The sequence below is a fragment of the Solanum lycopersicum genome, chromosome 12 (assembly GCF_036512215.1).
Source record: "Solanum lycopersicum chromosome 12, SLM_r2.1".
Lineage (NCBI taxonomy): Eukaryota > Viridiplantae > Streptophyta > Magnoliopsida > Solanales > Solanaceae > Solanum > Solanum lycopersicum.
The window spans coordinates 50,356,944-50,382,612 of NC_090811.1; the positions used below are offsets into that span (position 1 = coordinate 50,356,944).

Genomic DNA, 25,669 nt, shown 5'->3' on the forward strand with positions numbered 1-25,669 from the left:
TCTATTCCCTTAAACCTCGGGTACACGTTGCATTCAATAAGCTCTATACTTTTCATTATAATTTCATTCTATTGATACAAATCCTTTATGCTTTTTATAGTAATTTATGAAAAGTTGTGACTTTAATGAAAGTTGTGTTTTTTATATAAAAAAATTGTGTATTTTATGAAAAGTTGCGACTTTTTCAAAAAGTTGCAACTTTTATGAAAACTTGTGACTTTTATAAAAGGTTTTGACCTTTCTGAATGGTGTAATTTTTTCAAAGAGTTGTGACATTTCCGATAAGACCCAATAAACATTTGTTCACACTACCCTTTGTTGTCAATAAAGAGAGTAATTTTCTCTCATTATAAAACTGTTAGGATCAAATTCACGCACACACACTAGATGAATAAAGAACACACGAACTTTCAAGAGAAAGAGATGAGAGATCTAGAGAGAGAAAGAGAAAACCCAATATTTCGTGGTAAAACCCCGTTAGTAAGCTTCCACGGTGGTGAGGTATATTTATATTAATAAATCAGAGTATTTTTGGTTACAGAGAATAAATAGGAAAACCTAAAATAGAGAATAAATAGGAAAGCCTAAAATAGAGAATAAATAGGAAAACCTAAAATTAATCAGGCTCCATTACCTAACAATTCTCCCAATTGGAGACTGACTCAGTCATCCAAAAATACATTCTCAAAAAAAAACTCTTCATCATCAACATCTTAACCGCACCGCTACATTTGTAGCAATAACTACACAAGACCAACCGAGGTTTTACATAACCTCAGTTTCCCAACATCAACACATTTCGTCAACATGTCTGCCGAGTTCTTTGTACCCTCTATCTTCTCCAAGCACATATCGCCATCCTCCACTGCCCTGCGAGTGAAATGGTATCGCCTTCTGATGTGCTTTGTCTTCGAATGATAGACTGGATTTTTCACCAACTGTATGGCACTCTGGCTATCTGAGTAAAGAATCTTCTCACTTTGCTTCTTGCCCAATTCCTCAAGATAATCTGCCAGCCATATCATCTATTTCCCAACATCAGCTATTGCCACATACTCAGCTTCAGTAGATGAAAGAGAAACACACTTTTGAATCCTGGACATCCAACTCACTGCTGTTCCACCTATGGTGTAAATGTACCCGGATGTACTCTTGCTCGAGTCAACATCCCCACCAAGATCAGCATCCACAAAACCTTGTAGAGTCACCTTGCCTTTGCCAAAACAAAGTGAAGTACTGGATGTACCTCTCAGATATCTCAGAAGCCACTTCACAGCTTCCCAATGCTCTTTCCCAAGGTTCGCCATATACCTGCTAACTACTCCCACTGCATGTGCTATATCAGGTCTAGTTCAGACCATAGCATACATCAAACTACGAACTACTGAAGCATATGGAACAAGTGCCATGTGATCACGCTCCTCGGTAGTCTTGGGTGACTGCTCCTTTGACAATTTAAAGTGATTTGCCAATGGAGTAGTCCTGGGTTTAGCATCATTAACCCTGAATCTGCTCAGCACCTTCTCAATGTACAACTCCTGAGATAGATTTAATGTGCCAGCAGATCTATCCCGAGAAATCTTCATCCCCAAAATCTGCTTTGCTAGACCCAAATCTTTCATCTCAAACGCTGCATACAACCTTGTCTTCAGATTGTTAATCTCTCTCATACTAGATCCTGCAATCAACATATCATCCACATACAAGAGTAGAAAGACATATGAATCAGTGTATTTCTTGAAGTAACAACAAGGATCATTTTCAGCTTTGCAGAATCCACTCTTGGTCATGAAGGAGTCAAGCTTCTTGTACCACTGCCTTGGTGCTTGCTTTAGTCCATACAAGCTCCTGGTGAGCTTGCACACCATGTGTTCCTTGCCTTGAACCACAAATCCTTCCGGTTGCTGCATATAGATCTCTTTGTCCAGATCTCCATGTAAAAACGCTGTTTTTACATCCATTTGCTCTAGATGCAAATTTTCTGATGCAACAATACTCAACAGAATTCGAATAGAGGTTTACTTCACAACAGGAGAATATTTCAGCATAATCAATACCTTTCCTTTGTGAATATCCTTTAACCACTAAACGAGCCTTGAACCTTCTTTTGCAATCTGGTTCAGTCTTGATTCTGAACACCCACTTGTTCAGCAAAGCTCTCTTCCCTGCAGGTAACTCAGTTAACACCCATGTGTCATTCTTCTAAAGTGACCTCATCTCATCATCCATGGCTTGCTCCCACTTGATCGAATCCTCCACCTGTAGGGCCTCATAAAAAGACTCTAGTTCCCCCTCATCAGTCAGCAATAGATAGTGTAATGAAGGTGAATACTTATCTGGTTCCCTGATGGATCTGGATGATCTCCTTAACACCTGCTCAGGTGTAACTTTCTCCACTTCAGATTCTTCAGTAGGAGTTGGTTGAGTATCTGCTTCGACATCTCTGGGGTTAGTCTTCTCAAACTCAACCTCAACTTCCACTTGCTTTGTAATCTCTAGAACCTTCTGCTCTCTGTCCTTGTACATGATAGACTCATCAAATGTCACGTAACAATGTCTCATGATCTTTCTGTTCTTGTCATCCCAAAACCTGTAACCAAACAAATCAGAACCATATCCTATGAAGTAACACTTCACAGCCTTGGCATCAAGCTTGTCTCTCTTTTCTGGATCAACATGAACATAAGCAGTGCAACCAAAAGTCCTCAAGTGTGAGTACTTGATCTCTTTTCGTGTCCACACCTCCTCTGGAATCTTGAACCCTAAAGGAACTGATGGTCCCCTGTTGATCAAGTATGCAGCTGTGCTCACATTATCTGCCCAAAGTGTTTTGGGCAGCCCACAGTGTATCCTCATACTCCTTGCACGCTCATTCAATATTCTGTTCATCCTCTCAGCAATTCCATTCTGCCTTGCCTTACCGGGAACTGTTCTCATCAATCTGATTCCCTCAGCGGAACAGAATGCCTTGAACTCTGATTTGTCATACTCTCCTCCATTGTTAGACCTTAGGCATTTTACTTTCAAATCAGTCTAATTCTCAACTTCAGCTTTCCACTTCTTGAAAGTTTCAAACACATCTGACTTATGCTTCAAGAAGTAAACCCATACCTTCCTGCTGACATTATCAATGAAGGTAACATAGAATCTGGATCCTCCAAGTGATGATACTGGAGATGGTCCCCAAACATCTGTATGGACCATTTCCAACTGCACTTTCTTTGGCTCTCTAGGAATCTTTGTGAAGCTTACTCTTTTATGTTTGCCCATAACACAGCTCTCGCAAAGACCCATATCAACAGACTTCAGACCCTCTAATGCTCCTTTTGCAACCAGCATCTTCATTCCTTTAGTACTCATGTGTCCAAGTCTGTTGTGCCACAGACATGAACCGGATGCACCTTCAGCAACAACGGCTATGTTTATACACCCTGCAGTTGTGTACAAGGTTCAAAATTTGGTGCCACGAGCTACTACCATAGCACCGTTCACGATCATCCACGAACCATTCCCAAACTCTGCTGCATATCCCGTGCTATCCAACTGACCAACAGAGATCAGGTTTTTCTTCATCCCAGGAATATATCTGACATCGTCCAATGTCCACTGGTTTCCCGGGGTGGTCTTTATGAAAACATCCCCCTTTCCTTCAATCTCTAAGCCTTTATTGTAAGCAAGATATACTTTTCAAAAATTTCCAGATTTGAAGTTTTGGAATAACTTCTTGCTTGGAGACGAATGGAAAGATGCACCAGAATCCAAAATCCATGATTCAGCCGGGCTATTCACACTAAGGATTATAGCATCCCCAATGTCCTCTGCTGAATTTATAGAATCATTGTCATCTCCAAATTTCTGATTCTGTTTTTTCTTTGGCTTTGTACAGTTCGTCCGAAAGTACCCTTTTTCTCCCCAATTCCAACAAGTGATGTTTGATCTGTTCAGTGATTTTCCTCGATTCTTTGATTTTGATCGACCATTTTGATTTTGGCCTTTCGTCTTACCTCTCTCCCTTCGATCAACGCTGAGAGCACTGCCCGATGAATCTCCCACTTCTCGTTTGCGAATACTTTCGCTAAGAACAACATCACGGATTTCATCAAACTTCAGTTTCTCAGATCCATGGGAACTGCTAATCGCAGCAACAACAGTATCCCAAGACTCGGGCAGAGATGACATCAAAATCAACGCCTTAATTTCATCTTCAAAATTAATATCCACAGAATTGAGTTGACTCACAATCATATTGAACTCGTTTATATGATCAGAAATGGATCCAGTTTCAGACATCTGTAAATTGAACAATCTACGCATCAAATATACCTTATTCATAGCCGATGGTTTTTCATACATATTTGATATAGCCTTCAACAGACCGAACGTAGTCTTCTCCTTCACTATGTTGAACGCCACGCTTCTTGATAAAGTTAACCGGATCAACCCTAGAGCCTGGCGATCCTTGAGTTTCCACTTCTCCTCCGTCATGGATTCCGGCTTCACCCCGGTCAACGGTTCGTGAAGATCTTTCTGGTACAGATAATCTTCTATCTGCATCTTTCAGAAACTGAAATTGGATCCATCAAACTTCTCGATTCCAAGCTTTGAACTATCAATCTTCAGTGATTGTGTTGAATCTCCTTACCTCTGATACCGGTTGTTAGGATCGAATTCACGCACACACACTAGATGAATGAAGAACACAAGAACTTTCAAGAGAAAGAGATGAGAGATCTAGAGAGAAAGAGAAAACCCAATATTTCGTGGTAAAACCCCGTCAGTAAACTTCCACGGCGGTGAGGTATATATATATTAATAAATCAGAGTATTTTTGGTTACAGAGAATAAATAGGAAAACCTAAAATAGAGAATAAATAGGAAAGACTAAAATAGAGAATAAATAGGACAACCTAAAATTAATCAGGCTCCACTACCTAACAAAAACAACAAAAAATCTGAACTTTTTCTTATTCTTTTGGACAGTTAAGTATTTGTGTACTTTTTGCTTTTTTTTAGAAGCTCACTGAAACAATTGTTTTTGTATCAATACACTGGTGATGAAATTGTTTAAGCCTAAGATATCTATTCCCTTAAACCTCGGGTACACTGTGGATTCAATAAGCTCTATACTTTTCATTATAATTTCATTTTATTGATACAAATCTTGTATGCTTTTTATAGTAATTAATTATATTTATATTATTAATTATTATTTTTGAATACATGCTTTAAACTTTATTGCTTATAATTCTGCAAACTTTATTATTAATTATTGTTTAATTTACTATTCATACATGTTCTGTCTATTTGAATTGTTGAAGGTACAATAAAAAATCCTAATAAATCTCTAATTTTTTCATCAACAATGTCATTCCTTCATATAAAAGGATGATTTTTTCATTAAAATTAATTAATATAGTATTCTCATACTTAATAATTCTATGTTGCGGAGAAACAAGCTAATTATTTTCCTATTGATTATCTACATAAAAGGATTATTACTAGAAACAATTAAAGAAGGTATTGCATCCATCATAACATAGTTCTCTACCAAACAATAGTCATCATATTAAGGAGTTGTTCGTTGAATCTAGGGTTGAAAGTGAAGAACTAAATGGAATAGGTTTTCTTGGTCTAGTTTGAGTTTGTAAGTTGAAATTAAAGTAGTTACTTACTTTACTATCCTTATTCTTGATTAAGTAGTAGTTGTGGAGGATGTAATATTTTAAAATTTCTAATATTATAGTTTATATTCTTTGAAGAGGCATACCAACAGTAAACTATTGAGTTGGGGGCATTAGAGTTAGTAATATAGATTTTATAGGTCTAATTTGAAATTGTTCTTTGAAGATTGGTGATGTTTTCCCAAAAATCTTACTCACACTAGGTTGTGATTTTTACTCATTAACCAAGATGTTTTTTTATGTTAAACAAGTAATGATCTTTCGGACCATTTTCTCTTATTGCATTCTTGTTTGAATTTAAAACATTCTTATAGAGACCCTAGGTCATTTATGACTTGTAGGGATTGACGATTCGGTCACCTCATCATTCTTTTTGGTTTTATGAAAGTTTCTGTATGTAGGAGTTTTTTTTAACTTAATGGTTGACTTCAGTTAAAACTTTAGGTAGACGGCCTCAGAATGCAAGTTTGATGTAGCTCTGCAACACCAAGTTTAACCTAGAAGGACCTTCAGTGTGGATCTTTACCACAACACAGTCCATAGATCGAATTATTTCATCAATTGGATTTTACTTGACTATCTATAGTTCCATTGTGTTTGCTCGGGGTAGAGTTCTTGAGGCTTCTAGGCTTGTTTTGAGCAACCTTGTGGCAATAAATTAAAATGGAGTTTTTGTGTGAGGCCCAATTTTTATCGAGAATACCTAGATTAGAAGTTTTGACATTTCACTTAAGTTTGTAAAAAAGTTAATTTTTGTGGGATAACATTTTTTTTGTGTGTACGGGGTTCATAATGAATCTTGAGTACGCCATCACGGATTTTGAACTTTGGGGAATCAACCATGTATGGGATACTTTGGAGGCCTGTCCTTCTACAATATCGAAGGTTATTTGACTAGTCTCTATAATAAAAGAACAACAGTAATTTCAAATTAGTTACACATTTGAATATCCTATTATTGGATTTGTAGAGCTTTGTTTTGGTTAATTTTGTTATGTATTGTCGAGATTTATTATGGATATATACCAGATTATGAGATAGGCATGGAAAGCTTGTTTCACATGTGATTTCCTTTCCGAAGGACTACCCAAGCCCTTTTGATGGTGGTTTTTATATCATTTTCATGATTGATTGTTTGTTTTTTCCGACCTTGAAATGTACCCATTTCAGGGGCACAAGTTTAGTAAGCCAATTAGGACCCATTGAAGGAGTCAATTTTGGGATTTATAGAAGACTCCTGAATTCATTTCTCTTTCTCAATTCCTCTTTAGATATAGATACCCAACACATGTACACTAGAATCTAACTCTAACCATATATAAATCAACACATTGACCACAACAACTCCTGTATCTCAGCCCAATTTAAGAACGAAAGAAAATTCATGAATACACAACAAGATCATCAAAGCTTCATCTTTTAGAACGAATTTAAAGTCGAAATTAACAAGATTGGCGTGTGTGCGAACAAGCCCAAAAATATGGAAGCTTACATACCTGAAAGAACCATCTTCTTGAAGAACTTGAATCAAAATCTGGGATAATAGACATAGTGCTTCTTGAGCGTGGAATCTTTTGAGGAAGTGAGAGACTATGATTTGTGAAAACTGATTTTCTATACGTTTAGGGAAATTTAGATAACCTCCGAAGGGATTTTAGGACCAAAATACCCCTAAAGAAACAAACAGAATTATTTGGGAGTTGGAATTATTTTTCATCGGGAAGTGAGGTCCGTATTGGCTCCGCATCACGAAGCTTATTCCAGATTTGCATGACGTTAATTAATCCATAATAACTGTTCACTTAGAGTTCAGAATTGAGAAAACTCGGCGGCATTGAATAGAGAACTCGAAGGGATTTAATTTAATATTCTATTTATCTCCTAACTCATTATGTACCAAAATTTATGACTAGTTGAAGTTGACCCAAAACATAAAAAAACTTAGGAATAACTTGAATGTTTTTCTCTATGGTTTGTATTGGAACTTAAGGTTCTACATCTAGTGACCTTAACAATCAAGAAATTTTAAATTCCTTGAAATAATATCACTCATTACAAAGACGGTTAGAGTCTTGGTTCAAAAAAATTTATGCGGTGTTACTATATCTTTCCCTTGGGATCATTCGTCCTCGAATGATGACTGAGCTGGGTATAGAGTGGGGATACTCTTACTAAGGTCTGAGTCTAATGGTCTGCTCTTACTATATTCGAGCTTAACTCAAATCCTTAAGTTCGGATTCTATACCTCTCTATGAGGAATCTCATCCCAAGACTATTACTCCTTACAACCACATTCAAGCTTAGCACTCTAACAACTTCGTGGTATCCTACTAACCAACTCCGTAGGAACTAACTAAGGGCTCTCATTTAATTATTTCTCATAGTAAAACCTTGTACTCCTAATCACTTTTGAACTCATTCATTTATTATTCTGAAAACTATTCCACATCTCTAAGTGTTGTACATTCTCTTAATGCTCTTTTTACTCTTATAACTTAACCACACTTCACTGACCTTATATAAAGGTTAGGGTCTCTACTACTCGTATTCATTGAGACAAACATTTTAATTCCTCATCTATTCTATGTCATGTCTACCATATCAAATCTCAAGACTAACATCATCACCCTCATGTTGCCATTCTTTTGATCATGATACTCATCTCAAATTCAAGCTTAATGTTTATTACTAAACGTGAATATCAATATGATTGCTCGGTTACTATACTTATACATCAATATTACTATGAAAATTTAGAAACAGTGGCCCTCTAGGACCTCATGAAAATTAACTTATCCTTACCTCTTGATCTGTAGACTCGAATTACCATCACATTCCACTTAACAACTTATTTACTACTTACTCATTTACCCAAATTATCTCTCGAATGACTCTATCATCCTTTGAATGCCATAAAGTTCTCTTTTAAAAATTCATAAACCTAGATTCAATCTATCAATTCATGAATACTCTTTTCCCCTTCTATATATTCACCACTTACACTTGGTCATTACTAGTGGCGGAAAAATAAGCCAATAATTTGGTGACCCTCCCAAACTGCTCATATTTTAATGGGTCGAGAGAGTGATTTTTCACATGGGCAAAATATTGGTTGACACACATATTTTACCCATAAAAATATGGGTAAAAATATTGATAAACTATGGGTAAAATATGAATTAACAAAAATGAGTTAAACTTCTAACTTTTATTCACTCAAAATTCATGATATCACTAAAAATAATGCAACTTCTCTTCCTTTTTATATTGTTCTATAGAACTAACTATTCTCTCTCTAATTGAAAAGGTGAAATCTTTGACCCTCCAAAAATATATAATTTAATATACATTTCTATTTTTAATTATAATTACAATTTATTTTTAATTAATTTAATATTGGATAATCAATAATAGTGTGAAATACGCAAACCAAGTATTAGTATTGGCATTGCTTAAAGTGAATTAAGCATGTTTCAGTCCTAAAATGCAAATATTCATTTACTTTGAAATTAAAAATATTATCATCTTATTATTACATAAATTTATTTTATATTGAAAAGTTATACGTTTTTTTTTAACTTTTATGATATAATAAAACTAAATGAAGCACGTTTAACATTTTCATCTAAAAAATACTAAAATATCTTCTTCATATTGAATTCTTAAGTAAAGTACTATATATTCATGAAAATATGAGTAAAGTAGTATTTTACCGACCCATTTATTATCCAACCCATCTTTACCTATATTAAATATGGACGGGTTACATGATTACCCATTTTCAGCCATCCCATTTGCCACCTCTAGTCAGTACTAACACAATGACCCATCATCATAACCCCTTTCTAGTCAAGGTATACTCTAACTCATATTGACTTGCAACACTTACTCTACTTCATATCATGTGTTATTCACAACTTTTCACTTCTTAGTCTACCCATAAAGGAAAACTCTTCGTTATTATCTAACTAGGTGCATGAATATATAGCATAGCTTGTCAAAACACTATCTCCCATACTTGGATTACTAAACCTCTACATACTTCCCTCTAACTCTGTCTCTTTCACCAATGTTGCTCATGATATCTTCATCCATACTATCATTTTGGGATGAAATTACTACCCAGGCTCTAGACATACTTCCTCATAAGGATCTCAGCTGAAACGGGGCTTAGACAAGAGAGTACAACTCACTTTTCACTCAAATACTAGATTCATATGAATGAATTACTTTAAAACTGAAAGCTTAACTTGCTTAAACAAGAGAGTACAACTCACTTTTCACTCAAATGCTAGATTCATATGAATGCATTACTTTAAAACTAAACGCTTAACTTACTCTTGGGCTTCTCTCAAGACCTTCTGAAGTCTCATGACTTTCTCAAGACTCTTGCTAAGAAAAGCCCATCCTTAAGGATCTTTACACTTTACTTTTCCACCACCATTAGTATGATGGGTAGTCGAATGAATCTTAGAACACACGAGTTAGGATAGATCTATATGACTTAGCTTTATTGCACAATTAAGAGTATGAAATAATGGAAAATTTTCTTTAATGTATGTCATACCCCGTTTATATAAGTGGGGACCTCACAACCATAAATGAGATCCTACTCGACACTGCTTCATAGAAAGACTAGGACACTTGAACTCTGTGCTCTGATACTAACTTTTTCACAACCCTATTCTATATCCTATATGTAGTCGCACTTCAGAACCATTGTTGGTCCCAAAACGAACACTCATCCTGGCTGGCTACAAGCGGAAGACTACTTAAGCATTCAAAAGCTTAAAACATAATAAAATTCATGAAACTGAAATACAAAACTTAACTCAAAATAAAACTCAGAATAATATAATATGTTAAATTCTCCATAAAATAGGCAACTTAAGTCTTTAAAACATTTACTAAAAAAATGGTTAATACAGACTCCTCAACTATATTGACTATCTATGAAATCTCTAATGACAATGATGTAAATCGAGAAAATACCCACGACACCCTAACAACTAATATAAATGAAAGGTAAATGAAATCCTTCGAAATCAAGGAGTCTTACCGTAGGTAACTCTAACTCTTGGATGTGTCAATGAATTTCTTGTTGATGATCCTGAATACGAGTGTCTGCATCTTGAGAAGATGCATGCAAAATGGCTCAGTATGTACAATGTACGAGCATGTAAGGGGAATTCTAAAGTATAACATAAGCTAAAACTTGATAAAAATGGAAACATACGTACCTCTTTTCAAACTTACTCAACTCAAGGAGTACTCAAGGATACTCAAAACTACGAACATACTCAACTCAGAAGAACTCAAGGATAAGATACTCAAGATAAGGAGTACTTAAGTTTTTGTTGGATAAGTGAAGGGGTATAGTCATTTTGCACACTCTCATGCTTCTTTTTCTATTTGCACCTTCGAAGGAAAAAGTTTGTTTCCATCTCTCTAGCTTGCTCTTCTAATCCCATCATCTATTTGGACAGAACATCTACTAGCGCCACAAGTTTATCCCATTCGTATTTTTTTTGGGCTTCTTTGTTGGTTTTGAACATTTTATCAAGTACTGTAGCAACAACATTATAGGGTTGGTTCAACATTCCCCCTTCACAAAGGTGCTTATCTATTCTTCTATTTTTGGGTTCAAACCTCAATAGAAACAATCTTGTGCCTTATTAGGCATTCCATGAGATGGGCATGTGTGCAAGACTTCTTTTAACCTCAGCAACATTTCCCTTATTATCTCCTCCCCTGTGTTTGAATATAAGTAAAGTATCCCTGAGGTTCAATGTTTCCTGCTTTATACTTCAAATAAGCAAAACTAAACTAAAATTAAAGTCAACAAAACTATAAATAAAATAACAAAAAAAAAACTCTAAAAGAACTATATTTTCACGTGACACCACTCCCTGACAAAGGTGCCATTTTGATGCTTCTTGTATGTGAATCATGATCATTGACAATAGCCTACAGTCTCAGTGTCTATAAATCAAAGTGAGTATAGCAACCCAACCAAAGGTTGTGGTCGTGCCAAAAGGAAGTAGTAGTAAAAATGGTAGCTAAACTAGAATCTCCTTCTAATTAGTAGTAGCTTAAGAAATTATCGAATCAAAACAATGTAAGTTCAATTGGTGACACCGAAGTTTCAAATATCAAAAAGGGGAATTTGTCACAAGTTATAAAGACAACAAAAATAACAAAGGGGACTCAAGTATGAGGAGAAGTTCTTGGGGGTGTTACCGCAACATATGTTGACGTAAATCAATGGGTACATGTTTTTGTTATGAAAATTTGCAAAATAACAGTAACTAGGCTAAGCTTGAAGTGAAAGCAACTCCATCTCGAGCAACTTACCCCATATAAAATGGGTTTCTCTCGGACACCCACTCTTCTAATGTAGACTAACATATGCATTATCCTTAGCCACTCTTTCGATGAAGTGTGCTTGTATGTGGGACTAGGGCTCACCTTCTCGGGCTGAGCCTCATGTCGCCTGACTCCTTAGGACATCAATCTAGCAGTCTTGATTTCACGACCAATACCTCGAGCAAGCCAAAAACACATGGGTGGTTTTGTATTTGCAACATCAAATTCATTATATTAAACTACAACCACTAGGTGAAATCACCATTAAAATGCATTTAATCCTATCAGCAAGCAAGTTCCAGCATTTAATCCTATCAGAAAGCAAGTTCCAACAATATTATCAAATACACATAAAATTATAAAGAAATCAAATAGGTATAAGATATTAAACCATACAATGAGAAAAGAAAGAAGAATGGAGAAGACCCGCTTTTGATTTGAGGAAGAATAACTTCTTTCTTCAAGTCTCCCATAAAAACCCCTCCAAACTTGAGAGAAAAATATCAAAAACCTAAATTCTAAAAGTGAAAATTTATAATAATGTTCGGACCTTTTAAAAGAATAACTAAGGCTAGTATTTACAGTTTTAACATTTAATGCTGGAAAATTCGTTTGACGAATTTTGTCGTAAATCGCCTAGAAGTTTGGCAATTAGTCCTTCTTCTTGTTCATCACTGGTTGTGCTTTGCCTTCAGCGTCTATGCATTCAAGATCATTGGGTGGAATAATTATGATTTGTGGAACTATTTGGTGACGCACCGATCGCTCTTTTTCATCGCCTTCTGAATCCACTTCTTTCATGGTTTCAATAGTAGGAACAAAGGGAAAAGTCACCAAGTGCTCTAGACGATGCTCAAGTTTCAACTTCAGTTATTTTTACCCTTTTTGTTCCAATTTTGTTCCTAAGTGTCCATTCATACACTAAAACTCCAAATACCCAAAACTTAAGAGTTATCATCAATTATTGATATATAATGAGAAATTAAGGACACTATTTACAATAAAATAACCCTAAATGAGTCCAATTTTTGAACTCATCACCATCAGATCAATAAAACTTCCCGGCAATAAAATTTCATTTCAATATATTTGGATGTGAAGGGTTATTTGATAGATAAAAGAGCATTGTAAGTGTAAGAATTTAATAGACAAAAATGTTCTCTTCTTTGATGTCTAGAGCCACTAGTCGCCGGAGTTCACTGAATTTGGCTCAGTATAGTATTGATAAAGAGATTTATGTAGCATTTACAGGTACAAGAGTCAGAAGACACCGATCACCATGAAGGTTTCATTATTTACTGTATTGACAACAAATTGCAAATTGCAAATTAGAGATTCAAATAGAGATCATAATAGAAATCACTAAAATTTTCAAGATTAGGTTTCAAATAATACATTAATCTATCAACACCATATTATTTTAAAGCTTGTTAAAGGGCATCCCCATCCAAATGATATGAAATAAGGTGGGACCATTCCGATAAAACAAGTAAATGTCACTACACACAGATTTTTAAACATGGATAAGAAGTGCCAATGACATAATAAGCATAATTGAATCTATTTGACCAACCTTAACGTGTCTTTGTGGTTTGCCGGTGTTTTTTCCCTTTGTGCTTTCTTGTCTCTTTTCTTGTTCTCAAAATTTTTGAGTACATTGAGTTACCATCTCCACCATGGTGCTTGTGTCTTCTTCTTTCTATATCATGGCATCAACAAAACCATTATTTAAATGACCAGTTCTTCTTTGGTTTTTAGGTCGATATTGGGAGCATAACTTTGTTACACTTTGACTGAAATCAACTCATATCCTTTGATCATCAATTTTAGTATTATCCATCTTAAAATATACTTGCCCACAGGACTCCTTGTCCTCACGTGAATATTCTCATTCTTGTGATCTCTGATAATTTTAGCATACATCACGGTTCCAAATCGTGAGAATGTTATATACAGTGCTTTATCTTCATTTGATGGATTTAATTGACAAACAAAGATCATATTGTCAGGGGTGTCATCTTAGCATCACGAATTTCTCCTACAGTATCAAGTAATACTGCTCGGGAGTGTGCTTCCTTCACTTTACAAACACCTAATTCCTCATCCTTTGCCCTCCAATAATCCTCTTGTCGAACATCATCAATCTAATCTTTAGACTTACTTTCAGGTGAAGCATCATGAATCAAGTCGGCTAGTCATGTATTATTTTCTTTCAAAAATAGTCGAAGTCTATTTTTCCAATACCAAATAAAGTCAAATCAAATCATTAGTCGGGTTTTATTTTCTTCCTATGTAACTCGATTTACGATTTGATTCATGACTCTAAACTAGTACAAAATCATATCAGACCACCCCAACCATAACTTAAGTATTAATATTCAAACAAATTTAGGTCTTCTTTCTAGCAAAACTTGCCCATTTCCCCCCTTCCCCCCCCCCAAACATCCCCAACAATAATTCCTCTTCCCTTATGTATGCTTTGTAGTGAGCATATTAATATCCTTTTTAGTTTAGGACATCAAGCATTGCTACAAATTGATATCTTAATAGGACTTAAAATACATAGTTCGATCATATTATGTGGATACATCATTGATAATACATAACAATTTATGAATATCTAAAGCCCAAAGATTGTTCTCATCCATTTCCGAAAAGATCCCAACCAACTCTCCATTCTAATCAAACACTACATGTTCTGTGAGTAAATCTAGTTTGCTATATCCTTGTATGTAGAAGTTATGAATTTGTTCCTTTCTTTAATGACCATATTCATGGTTGCGAGCAAACACAGATTGGAAGATCAATACTAATTTATTTCTCTATGTGTATGATTATCATTTATAACTCGTAATAGAGATTCCGTAGCATGCTTCATTTTAAAAAGTTCTTCAGGACATGGAGGTGGGGCTTGTCACCTTGCCAGTCCCTTAGTCAATACCCATACATTAAGAAATAATCAAATACACATAAAATTATAAAGAAATCAAATATGAATAAGGAATTAAACCTTAGTATGAGCAAAGGAAGAAGAATGGGGAACACCCACTTTTGATTTGAGGATGAATAACATCTTTCTTCAAGTCTCCAACAAAAAACTCCAAACATGAGAGAAAATATCAAAAACCTAAATTCTAAAAGTGATAATTGATAATAATGTTCAGACCTTTAAAAATAATATCTAAGGTTAGTATTTATAGTTTTTAGACTTAGTATTGGTGAATTCGTTGATGAATTAAGTCATGAATCACCTAGATGTTTGGCAATTAGTGATTGTTGTTTTTCATCACTGGTTGTGCTTTATCTTCAGCTGAATCATTGGGTGGAATAATTCTGCTTCGTGGAACTATTCGGTGAAGCACCGATCGCTCTTTTTCATCGCCTTTTTAATCTACTTCTTTCAGAGTTCTAATAGTTGGAACAAAGGGCGAAGTCACCAAGTATGCTTGGCAATTCTCAAGCTTCAACTTCAACTGTTTTCACCCTTTTTGTTCCCGTTTTGTGACTAAGTGTCCATTCTTACACTAAAACTCCAAATACCTGAAACTTACGAGTTCTCATTAGTTATTTAGATAAAATGATAAGTTGAGAACACTATTTACAATAAAATAAAGACCTCAATGAGTCAAATTTGTGAAATCATCACCATCAAATATATAAAACTTCCCGACAATAAAATTTCATTTTATATATTTTGATGTAATGGGTTATTTGATAGATAAAAGAGCATTATAAGTTTAAGAATTTTACAGACGAAAATGTTTTCTTCTTTTGATGTCTAGAGCCACTAGTCGCCGAAGTTCACTGTACATGGATCAGTACAGTATAGATAAAGAGATTTATGTAGCTTTTACAGGTACAAGAGTAAGAATACACCAATCACCATGAACGTTTCATTATTTATATCATTACTACTCTCAAAACCAATTAAAAGTATCACCAAATTCACATCTCTATAGGCAAAACCATTTGTCATTTATAAACCAGTAAAGAACGATGAAATCAAGCAAGATAAAATAGAACACACATCAAATTGAAATACATAAAACATTGATGAAATTAATAACGATACAAAAGAAAATTGCAAATTGCAAATTAGAGATTCAAATCAAGATCACAATAGAATCACTAAAATTTTGAAGATTTAGGTTCAAATAGTACATTAATCTAACAACACTATATTATTTTTAAGCTAGTTTAAGGGCATCCCCATCCAAATCATATGCAATAAGGCGGGACCATTCCGATAAAACAAGTAAATGTCACTACACACATTGTTAAACAAGGATAAAAAGTGTGAATGACATAATAAAAATAATTGAATCTATTTGACCATCCTTAACGTGGCTTCGTTATTTTCTGGTGTTTTATCCCTTTGTGATTTCTTTTCTCTTTTCTTGTTCTCAAAAATTTTGAGTACATTGAGTTACCATCTCCACCATGCTGCTTGTGTCCTCTTCCTGCTGTTTCATGGCATCAACAGAACCATTATTGAAACAGCCACTTCTTCATTGGTTTCTAGGTTGATATTGGGTCCATAACTTTGCTATACTTTGATTGAAATCAACTCGTATCCTTTGATTAATAGTTTTAGTATTATCCATCTTAAAATATATTTGCTCATAGGATTCCTTGTCCTCAAGTGACTATTCCTTTTCTTGTGATCTCTGATAATTTTAGCAGATGTCACGGTTCCAAATAGTGAGAAAGTTATATACAGTGCTTTCTCTTCAGTCGTCGGATTTAATTTACAAGCAAAGAGCACATTTTCAGGGGTTTCATCTCAGCATCAGGAATGACTCCTACACTTTCAAGTAATACTGCTCGGGTGTGTGCTTCCTTCTCTTCATAAACACCTAATTCCTCATCCTTTGGCATACAATAATCCTCTAGTCGAACATCATCAATCTCATCTTTAGACTTTATTTTAGGTGAAGCATCTGGAATAAAATCTGCTAATTTGAAAGGATCATAGAAAGGATCATACAATATGTAAGTATTTTTGATTCGGCTATTTTGATAAGGCTTTCCCTTGTCATCCACATAAATTTCATTTAACCTATTCAATGTGTCAAATCCTAATGTAATCTCTACAAAATAAGTACGCTCCCCATCAAGAGAGTTTAGATTATCAAGTAACGCGATATAAAACTAAGAAGCATTTAGATTCTTCTCTCCAGTACCAGCGCTAGCCATCACTACAGTTCCCCTCTTTGAATGCTTCAAGCCAGAACGAATCCCATCACCATTAAAACAAGCCGGATCAACAAATAAAAATTTGTATATTGAATCCTCTCCCAATCCTGTTCCTTTTGGATCTCCCGACTACATTGTGAAATCCTTTCAAACAGTGTGAAAGATGCAGTTATGTAATACTTTATCTTGCATAACTTCAGAAAGTTTTTGCATGTTAAAGCGCATTGATCGGTGAACAAATCCAATACGATATCCCCCAAACATGTCCACAATCATCACCAACATAGCGGAGGACAACAGAGGACAATTTTTTTTGAAAGAAATAACTAAAGGAAGAGAGAGAGTGTATATATATAAAGAGATGGATATTTCTAGTTTGTTTTGTGGAATCTTAAGGAAAAAATAATGTAAAGTTTCCTATTTTATTTATTTGTCCTACTTTCATTAGAATTATATAAATTTAGGATTTAATTTTCTTGTTGGAGAAGGATTGGGAAATAGTATACAAAAAAGAGGGGACAGAACTCCTTTTTGTTTTTTGATGAATCACGTAACATTCCCGCCTTTGTTGTGGTTGGGATGAATTTTTTTTCTTTGATGTTTTCATATTGAGTGTGGTAAATATTTTGAATTTTTTTTCAAGAAAATAAGCTCCTTGGAAATAAAAATAGTTGTGTTCCTTGAAAAGCTATCATTGCCACAACTGATAGAGTTTTCATCCCTTAATAAGAGGTCTTTGACATGAATCTTCATTATAGAAAAAACTTTGGTAGGAAGCATTTCCCCCCGAATGAAGCCCTATAGTAGAGGTGTATATGACGGGGTTGGTTCAAAATTTTCAAATATCAAATCAAATCATTTGTGTCAAATATTAAAATTTATAAATCAGTTTAAACTAAAAAATTGTGTTTTTTTAAGTTTTCAACATAGGATTTTTTTGGATTACGTTCGGGTTTTTCAATACCAAACCATTAAATCATTTGTTTCAATTTTTTAAATTTTTCAATCAAACCAAACTAATAATTTTTTGACTTTGCGGTTTCTTGAATCATTCTAATAAAGTATTCATACAAACATATAATTAACTTGTACACCAAATATTTCTTTAGTGCAACTTAACTAGAGTTGCTTAAGGTATTTTTTAAAGAAAATAACACAAACTATGAGATGCGTGTTCACAATAAAATATTCAATAATATAATAATGAAATTGTATAAAATAAATATTACAAATTGATAAGTCATAATGGAAGTGATCATATTTTAAAAGTACTAATTATGCTAAACAAAGTCTAATAAGTATTCAGTTACATGATTAAACATTGAAGAAAAATTATTATTATGTTATGCATTTTAGATGTCTAAACAAGTGTACAACAAAAGAACAAATTCAACGTTATTGTCATTCTTAATGTTGAATTAATTTATTTTTATAGCATTATTAGTCTAAAATTTTTTTAAAAATATGTTAAATGATATAAATTATGAAAATGCATAAGCAATATTTAGAAACTACATCAAAGTAAATACTTTTATGCATAAAATAAAATCTAAAAATTATATATATCATATCCGCTTGGTTTGGTCTCATGTTGACTCTTTTAATTTTAAAGTTAAAACCACACCAACAAAGATATAGTCGAAGTCTCTTTTTTCAATACCAAATTAAGTCAAATCAAAATACTATGGGTTTTATTTTCTTCTGAAGTAACTCGATTTACGATTTGATTCATGACTCTAACTTAGTACGAAATCCTATCAGACCACCCCAACCATAACTCAAAATTAATATTCAAACAAATTTACGTCTTCTTTCTAGCAAAACTTGCCTACTCCCCCCCCCCCCCCCAAACATCCCCAACAATAATTCCTCTTCCCTTATGTATGTTTTGTAGTGAGCATATTGATATCTTTTTTAGTTTAGGACATGAAAAGGTGCTACATATTGATATCTAAATAGGGCTTAAAATGCATAGGTCGATCATATTATGTGGATACATCATCTATAATACATAAAAATTTATGAATAGGTAAAGCCCAAAGATTGTTCTCATCCATTTTCAAAAAGATCCCAACAAACTCTTCATTCTAACCCAGCACTACATGTCCGGTGAGTACATCTGGGCTGCTATATCGTTGTATATAGACGTTATGAATTTGATCCTTTCTCTAATGACCATATTCATGGGTGCAAGCAATCAAAGATTGGAAGATCAATACTAATTTCTTTCTCTATATGTATACTTATCCATTAGAGCTCGTAATAGAGTTGCCCTAGCATGCTTCATATGAAAATGTTCTTCAGCACATAAAGGTGGGGGTTGTCACCTTGCAAGTCCCTTGATTAGGTGAAAGAAAACCTTCTCCCTTCGTATGTCCTCCATCAAATAAATAATATTATACTTATATCACATATTATATGGAGAATAACTTGTGTCTTTCTATTAATCAAGACAAAATACTTTAACAAATACATATGCTTATACTAATAAAGACAAGATACTTTTACAAATACATATGCTTATATGAAAGGAAACTAACCGAAGTAAATCAAGGAAATCAACTAAGAATCTGCTCCAATAGTTAAGTTAACTATATATAGAAGATATAATATTTACACCGATTATATTCTATAACACTCCCCCTCAAGCTGGAGCATAGATGTTGATCATGCCTAGCTTGTCACAAAGGTAATTAACCCGAGCTCTATTAAATTCCTTTGTGCACATATCAGGTAGTTGCTCTCCTGTCATTACATTATCGGTGGAAATCAAGTTATCTTTGATATTTTCACAAATGAAGTGATAATCTACCTCGATTTTTTTTGTTCTTTAGTGATACACAGGATTTGAGGCAATATGAAGAGCAACTTGATTATCACACCAGAGTTTTGCTAGTGTAGAATGTCTAATTCCAATTTATGTCAATATCTGATGTATCCACATGATCTCACCTGTGGACAGCGTCTTAGCTCTATATTCAGATTCTGCACTAAATCCCAATACAACTCCTTGTTTCTTTATTCTCCACGACACCAAATTACCCCCAACAAATACACGATAACCAGTAGTAAATCGTCTATTGGTTTTACATCCAGCCTAATCAGCATTAGCAAAGCACTCAATGTGAGTATGTGTATGGTTACCATATAATGTTTCAAGTCTGGGGGTTCTTTTCCAGTATCATAAGATTTGTTCAAAGGCTTCCCAATGTTTGACTATAGGTGCAAACATGAATTGATTAACAAGACTTGCTGCAAAAGCAATATATGGACGCGTTATAGTGAGATAGTTTTGTTTCCCTACTAACCTCTATATATCTCTTGATCACAAAGGATCTTCCATCATCTCGGGTCAGATGCACATTAGGGACCATTGGAGTACTATATGGTTTGGCTGCGGACTTTCTAGTTTCCACAAGTAGGCCAAGGATATACTCTCTGAGATAGAAAGATTCTCGTCTTGCTTCTAGTTACTTCTACTCCAAAAATGTACTTTAGTTGTCCCAAATCTTTTATGTGGAATTTAGTATGCAAGTATGAGTTGAGTGAAGAGATCACCGAATAATCTTTTCGCGTAATAACAATTTTATCAACATATACCATAAGAAAAATAATACCAATTATTTATTATTTATAAAAGAGTGAGTGATCACACACATGCTTTTTTCAGCCAAAATTCCTAAACTACATCACTTAATTTGTCAAAAAAAAACATAAGGGCTTTGTTTCAAACTATACAACTATTTCTTTAGGTGCAAGACTTTCCTATACTCCCCTTGAGCAATAAATCCAAGTGATTGATACATATACGCTTTTCATGGAGATCACGATGAAGAAACACATTCTTGATATCTAGCTAGTGCAATGGTCAATTCTAAGATGCAACTAATGAAATAAATAAGCGAATATAAGTCAGTTTAGCCACAGGAGAAAATGTGTCTGAGTAATCGACCCCATAAGTCCGAGCATATCCTTTATCCACTAGTCTATTCTTAAGTCTAGCCACAGTACCATTTGGATTAACTTTGACCGCAAAGACCCATTTGCATCCCACTGTCGTCTTTTCTTTTGGTAAATCCACCAAGTCCCAAGAGTGATACTCAACTACTGCATGTCTCTCCTTAAGCATTGCATTATGCCACTCAGTGTGACTCAAGGCTTCCTTAACTATCTTAGGAACAATGATAGATTCTAGAGAAACAATCAAAGATGTATACATAAAAGATAAATGACCATAGGAAACAAAATTAGAATTGGAGTATGAAGATTCGCAACTACGTGTACTTTTACGAATAACAATAGGGAGATTAAGATCTTCAAGAAGATCAGATGAATGAGGATTTGATGACAAAGGGACCTGTCCAAGACATGTATCATTTGCTTCTCGCCTCCTCGAGTAAACTGGTACAAAGAGACCGGTGCAGGACATGTATCATTGGTTTCTCGCATCCTCGAGTAAACTTGTACAGTTGAAGGTCTTACTATAGTAGATGGTGCAAAAGCTGAACGCACAGTAATCGATTAATCCTCAATAGATGATCCAAAAGATGGAGGGACAATATTTGATTTTTTTGTCAAAACATGGGTCATCTTATAGACCAACTATTCATCTTACTCCCCTGACTAATAGAAAAGGAGGTTCATAAAACAAAGATGTAGTCTTTCAAAATATCACATCAGTTGATACCAAATATTTTTTGAGTCATGATAACATTGATACCCTTTATGAAGACGAGAATAATCCAAAAACGCATTTCAATGCCTTTGGATCCAACTTAGTGACAGTTGGTCGAACATCTCAAACATAACAAGTGTTTCCAAACACCTTAGGTTCTACTAGAAATAGTGACTTGTTTGGGAACAACACACTATAAAGAACATTACCATCAAGAACCGTGGATGACATACGATTAATTAGAAAACAAGCCGTAGAGACTACATCTGCCCAAAATTGTTTAGGAACCTTCATTTGGAACAAAAGTGCTCGAGTTGTATCATGTAGATGCTTGTTCTTCCTCTCAGCAACTCCATTTGAGATGGTGTATCAAAACATGAAGACTGGTGGATAATATTGTGTTGTCTCATGCATGATTGAAATGGTTTTGACAGATATTCTTTAGCATTGTCACTCTTTATAATATGTACCGAAGCATTGAATTGTGTTTTGACTTCTACATAAAACACAAAAAAGTGAGTAAACACTTTTAAGCCACTATCCATGAAATCAATCCACGTCATACTAGAAAAATCATCCACAAAGTAATAAGAACTTATTTCCATTTTTGGAAATGACAGGGCATGGTCCCCAAACATCAGAATGAACCAATTCAAAAGCGGACTCAACCTTCTTATTAACCTTTGGACTTATTGAGCTGTGATAATGTTTTGAAGTTTATGATGACTCACATTCTAATGAAGAAATATTCTAGAATTGCAGACAAGGCTTTTTTTGAAAATGTAGAGAAAGATGTCTCAATAGAAAATGTGCTTCAAGTGGAGACACAATACTAGAACAGGCAACAACTTGAGGCCTTCATTCATCCAAAATATAGAGATAGTTATATACATGTCCTTTACCAATAACCTAATTCGTCATAATATCATGAAACAAACAATGATCCGAAAATAATGAAATATAACAATTAAGGTCTCTGGTAACTTTGCTAACAGAAATCAGATTGAAGGCCAACTTTGGTAGACTTCATATTGGTTACAAGTTAATAGTGGAGGTTGGTGTAAATGTCTCATATCCAACATTGTTACAAGTTGATCCATCAGCTTCAGTAACCGGAGAGGGAGCGTTCTATGACTGAAGACTAGTAAAAATGTTAGGATTATCAGTCATGTTATTTGAAGCACTTGAATCTATCACCCATTTATTTGGAGAGGTGATTATATATGTTTTACCTGATTTAGTAAAGGCATTAACTGAAGTTGATTCCTTTAATAATTTTTTCTATCGAGAGAATTCAACAAACTCCTTTGCGAAAATCAAAATTATTTATCAGACCTTTGAGTTCCTTGATTACAGTTAGTACTATTCCCAACAAAATACTTATGCTACCAAAATGAATTGGTAGAGAAACAAACTAGTCCCAAAAGACTATGATCTTCAAAAAAGAGAGAATCACCAGAATAAAATGACTAATCAAATTTGAGAGCTCCAAGACCAATCTAGCTAAAAAAATTAGAAATGAAGGGGATTTTAACAAAAAAAAAACAATGTCTGAGAAGCTAATAGATTTTCTGGACAACAACCCAATAAATAGAAGGATGGACAGATTGTCTTCTTTGACATTGTTTTTGAAATTTTAAGTTTCAACAAAATAACCTTATCGAGACACTTCCAGAATGACTCAAACTTTAGATTTGAGTTCAGAAACAAATCTCCAACAAATATTCTTAGCACCGTTTTTTGAATTCCAAAATTTTGAAGCACCAGCTTCACTTGAGAAACGTAGACAATCCGCTTCAGATTTCAGAGTTTCAATCCGTACCCAGATGCCACAAAATGGATTCTACACACTTATGCAATCAATTTATCGAACAAAGAAATGGTGTACAGATTCAAAGGTGAATGATAGGGCTCTCAAATACTTCCTTGAAGCCACAATAGCTTCTTGAAAAGTCACAGTGACTTCCGACAAAGCCAAAATCCTAGCTTAGACAGTTGCTTTGATACCTTGTAACACATATTATATGGATAATAACTTGTGTCTTTCTATTCATCAAGACAAGATACTTATACAAATGCATATGCTTCTTTGAAATGAAACTAATCAAAGTAAATCAACTAAGAATCTGCACGTATAATTGAGTTAGCTATATATGGAAAATATAATATTTACACGGATTATATTCTAAAACAACATACATTAAATCAAGTTACATTTCTATTCTTTTTATGTATAATTTGATAATTATTAATAATTCTAGCTATTTTGGTGATCCCCTCATAAATGCAGAGACATGTTCCTCTACAGAGCAAGAATACTCATCCAATGGCAAAATGTTGTACAACTGTTAAAGTTGTCTGCGACAAAAAGTTGATGAAGTTGTAGAGTACTTCACCAATAAGAAGAGACAAGGTTGTTTGTACGTTGTGTAATAATTCTTCATGGTATATATCAAGTAACAAACAACATACTCATCTTTTATTCAAAGAGAGAAACTTTCAAGCTTCAAAATAGTAAGTGACCTGATAAAGTGCTTTTATGTCATTCTGTACCAACTGTAATTTTGTTTGCTTGTAATAGTGCTTACATTGTAGGAATTGTTTCACTTGTGAAAGAAATGTTTCAAGGTTGTTTAAATCAGCGTAAGATAAGGTTATGGGAACTTTGGGTCTTACATTTGAAGTCCATATTAGTTACTTAGAATTAGTATAGTGAGCAGTATTGTATCTGCTCTGGATCATTTAAGTAATAGGTGGTATTTCTTAGTGTGGAGGTTAGAAGGCTGGTCTCATTTTGTAAACTGATTTTACTTTTGCTTGTAGAAGATTAGGGAACGTATCTTGAAAAGTCCTATTGAGACAGGTCATGGTTTTACTCCCCTGAGAGAGGAGGTTTCCACATAAGTTATGTGTGCAATCTTTTCTTTAACACTTACTTTATTCTGTGTCAATGTAATTATGTTAAGGACCTTGTCCCAGAGATATTTACTAGACGCATACATTCCAAAAAGTGGTATCAGAATTTGACTTTTCACATTGGCTAACACCAAGAAAAGACAAGATCATAAATGAATAGATGCCGTACCAGACATGGAGGAAGGACAATTTCTACTCGACCTCCTCGTCTCAATGGGTAATATTTAGGGTGGTGGAAAAATCGCCTGCATGACTACATCAATGTAGAGGACTCTAAGTTAGGGGAAAATATTCTTTATGGAACTTACATTCCTTTAAAGGGAGTGAAGGATAGAGAGCTCATCACTATTTCCATTAAAACGAGAAAAGTCTATGATAAGGCTGATAGAAAGAAGAATAAAAAGAACTATTAAGCAAAAACGATTCTGGTATGTGGAATTGGAGCAGATGAATAAAACATAATCTTTGTGTGTGAGACTACCAAGGAGATATGGGAATGGCTCCAAACAGTCTATGAAGGAACCCATCGAGTGAAAGAGTCCAAGGTTGATATGCTCACTACTCAGTACAAAACTTTTGTTATGATGGAAGAATAACCATATTTGCGATGAACTCAAGGTACACCCTTTATCACCAATCAGCTGAGATGCCTGGGCGAGCCTATCCCTATTAGCAAGCAAGTTTTCAAAATTCTCAAAGTACTTCCCAAATCCTGGGAAACATAAGTGGATGACATAACATAAGCCAAGAATACAATGAATCTACCCATGGATGAACTGATTGGGAATCTTCAGACCTATGACCTGAACAAGAAATAGGGTACAACTGTGAACGA

General features: G+C 34.5%; 1 pseudogene; it reads right to left on the reverse strand.

Moving 5' to 3' along the window:
* Positions 1-3,450: 3,450 nt before the first annotated feature.
* On the reverse strand, positions 3,451-17,500 carry LOC101264189 (uncharacterized; annotated as a pseudogene).
* Between the last annotated feature and the right edge of the window lie 8,169 nt (positions 17,501-25,669).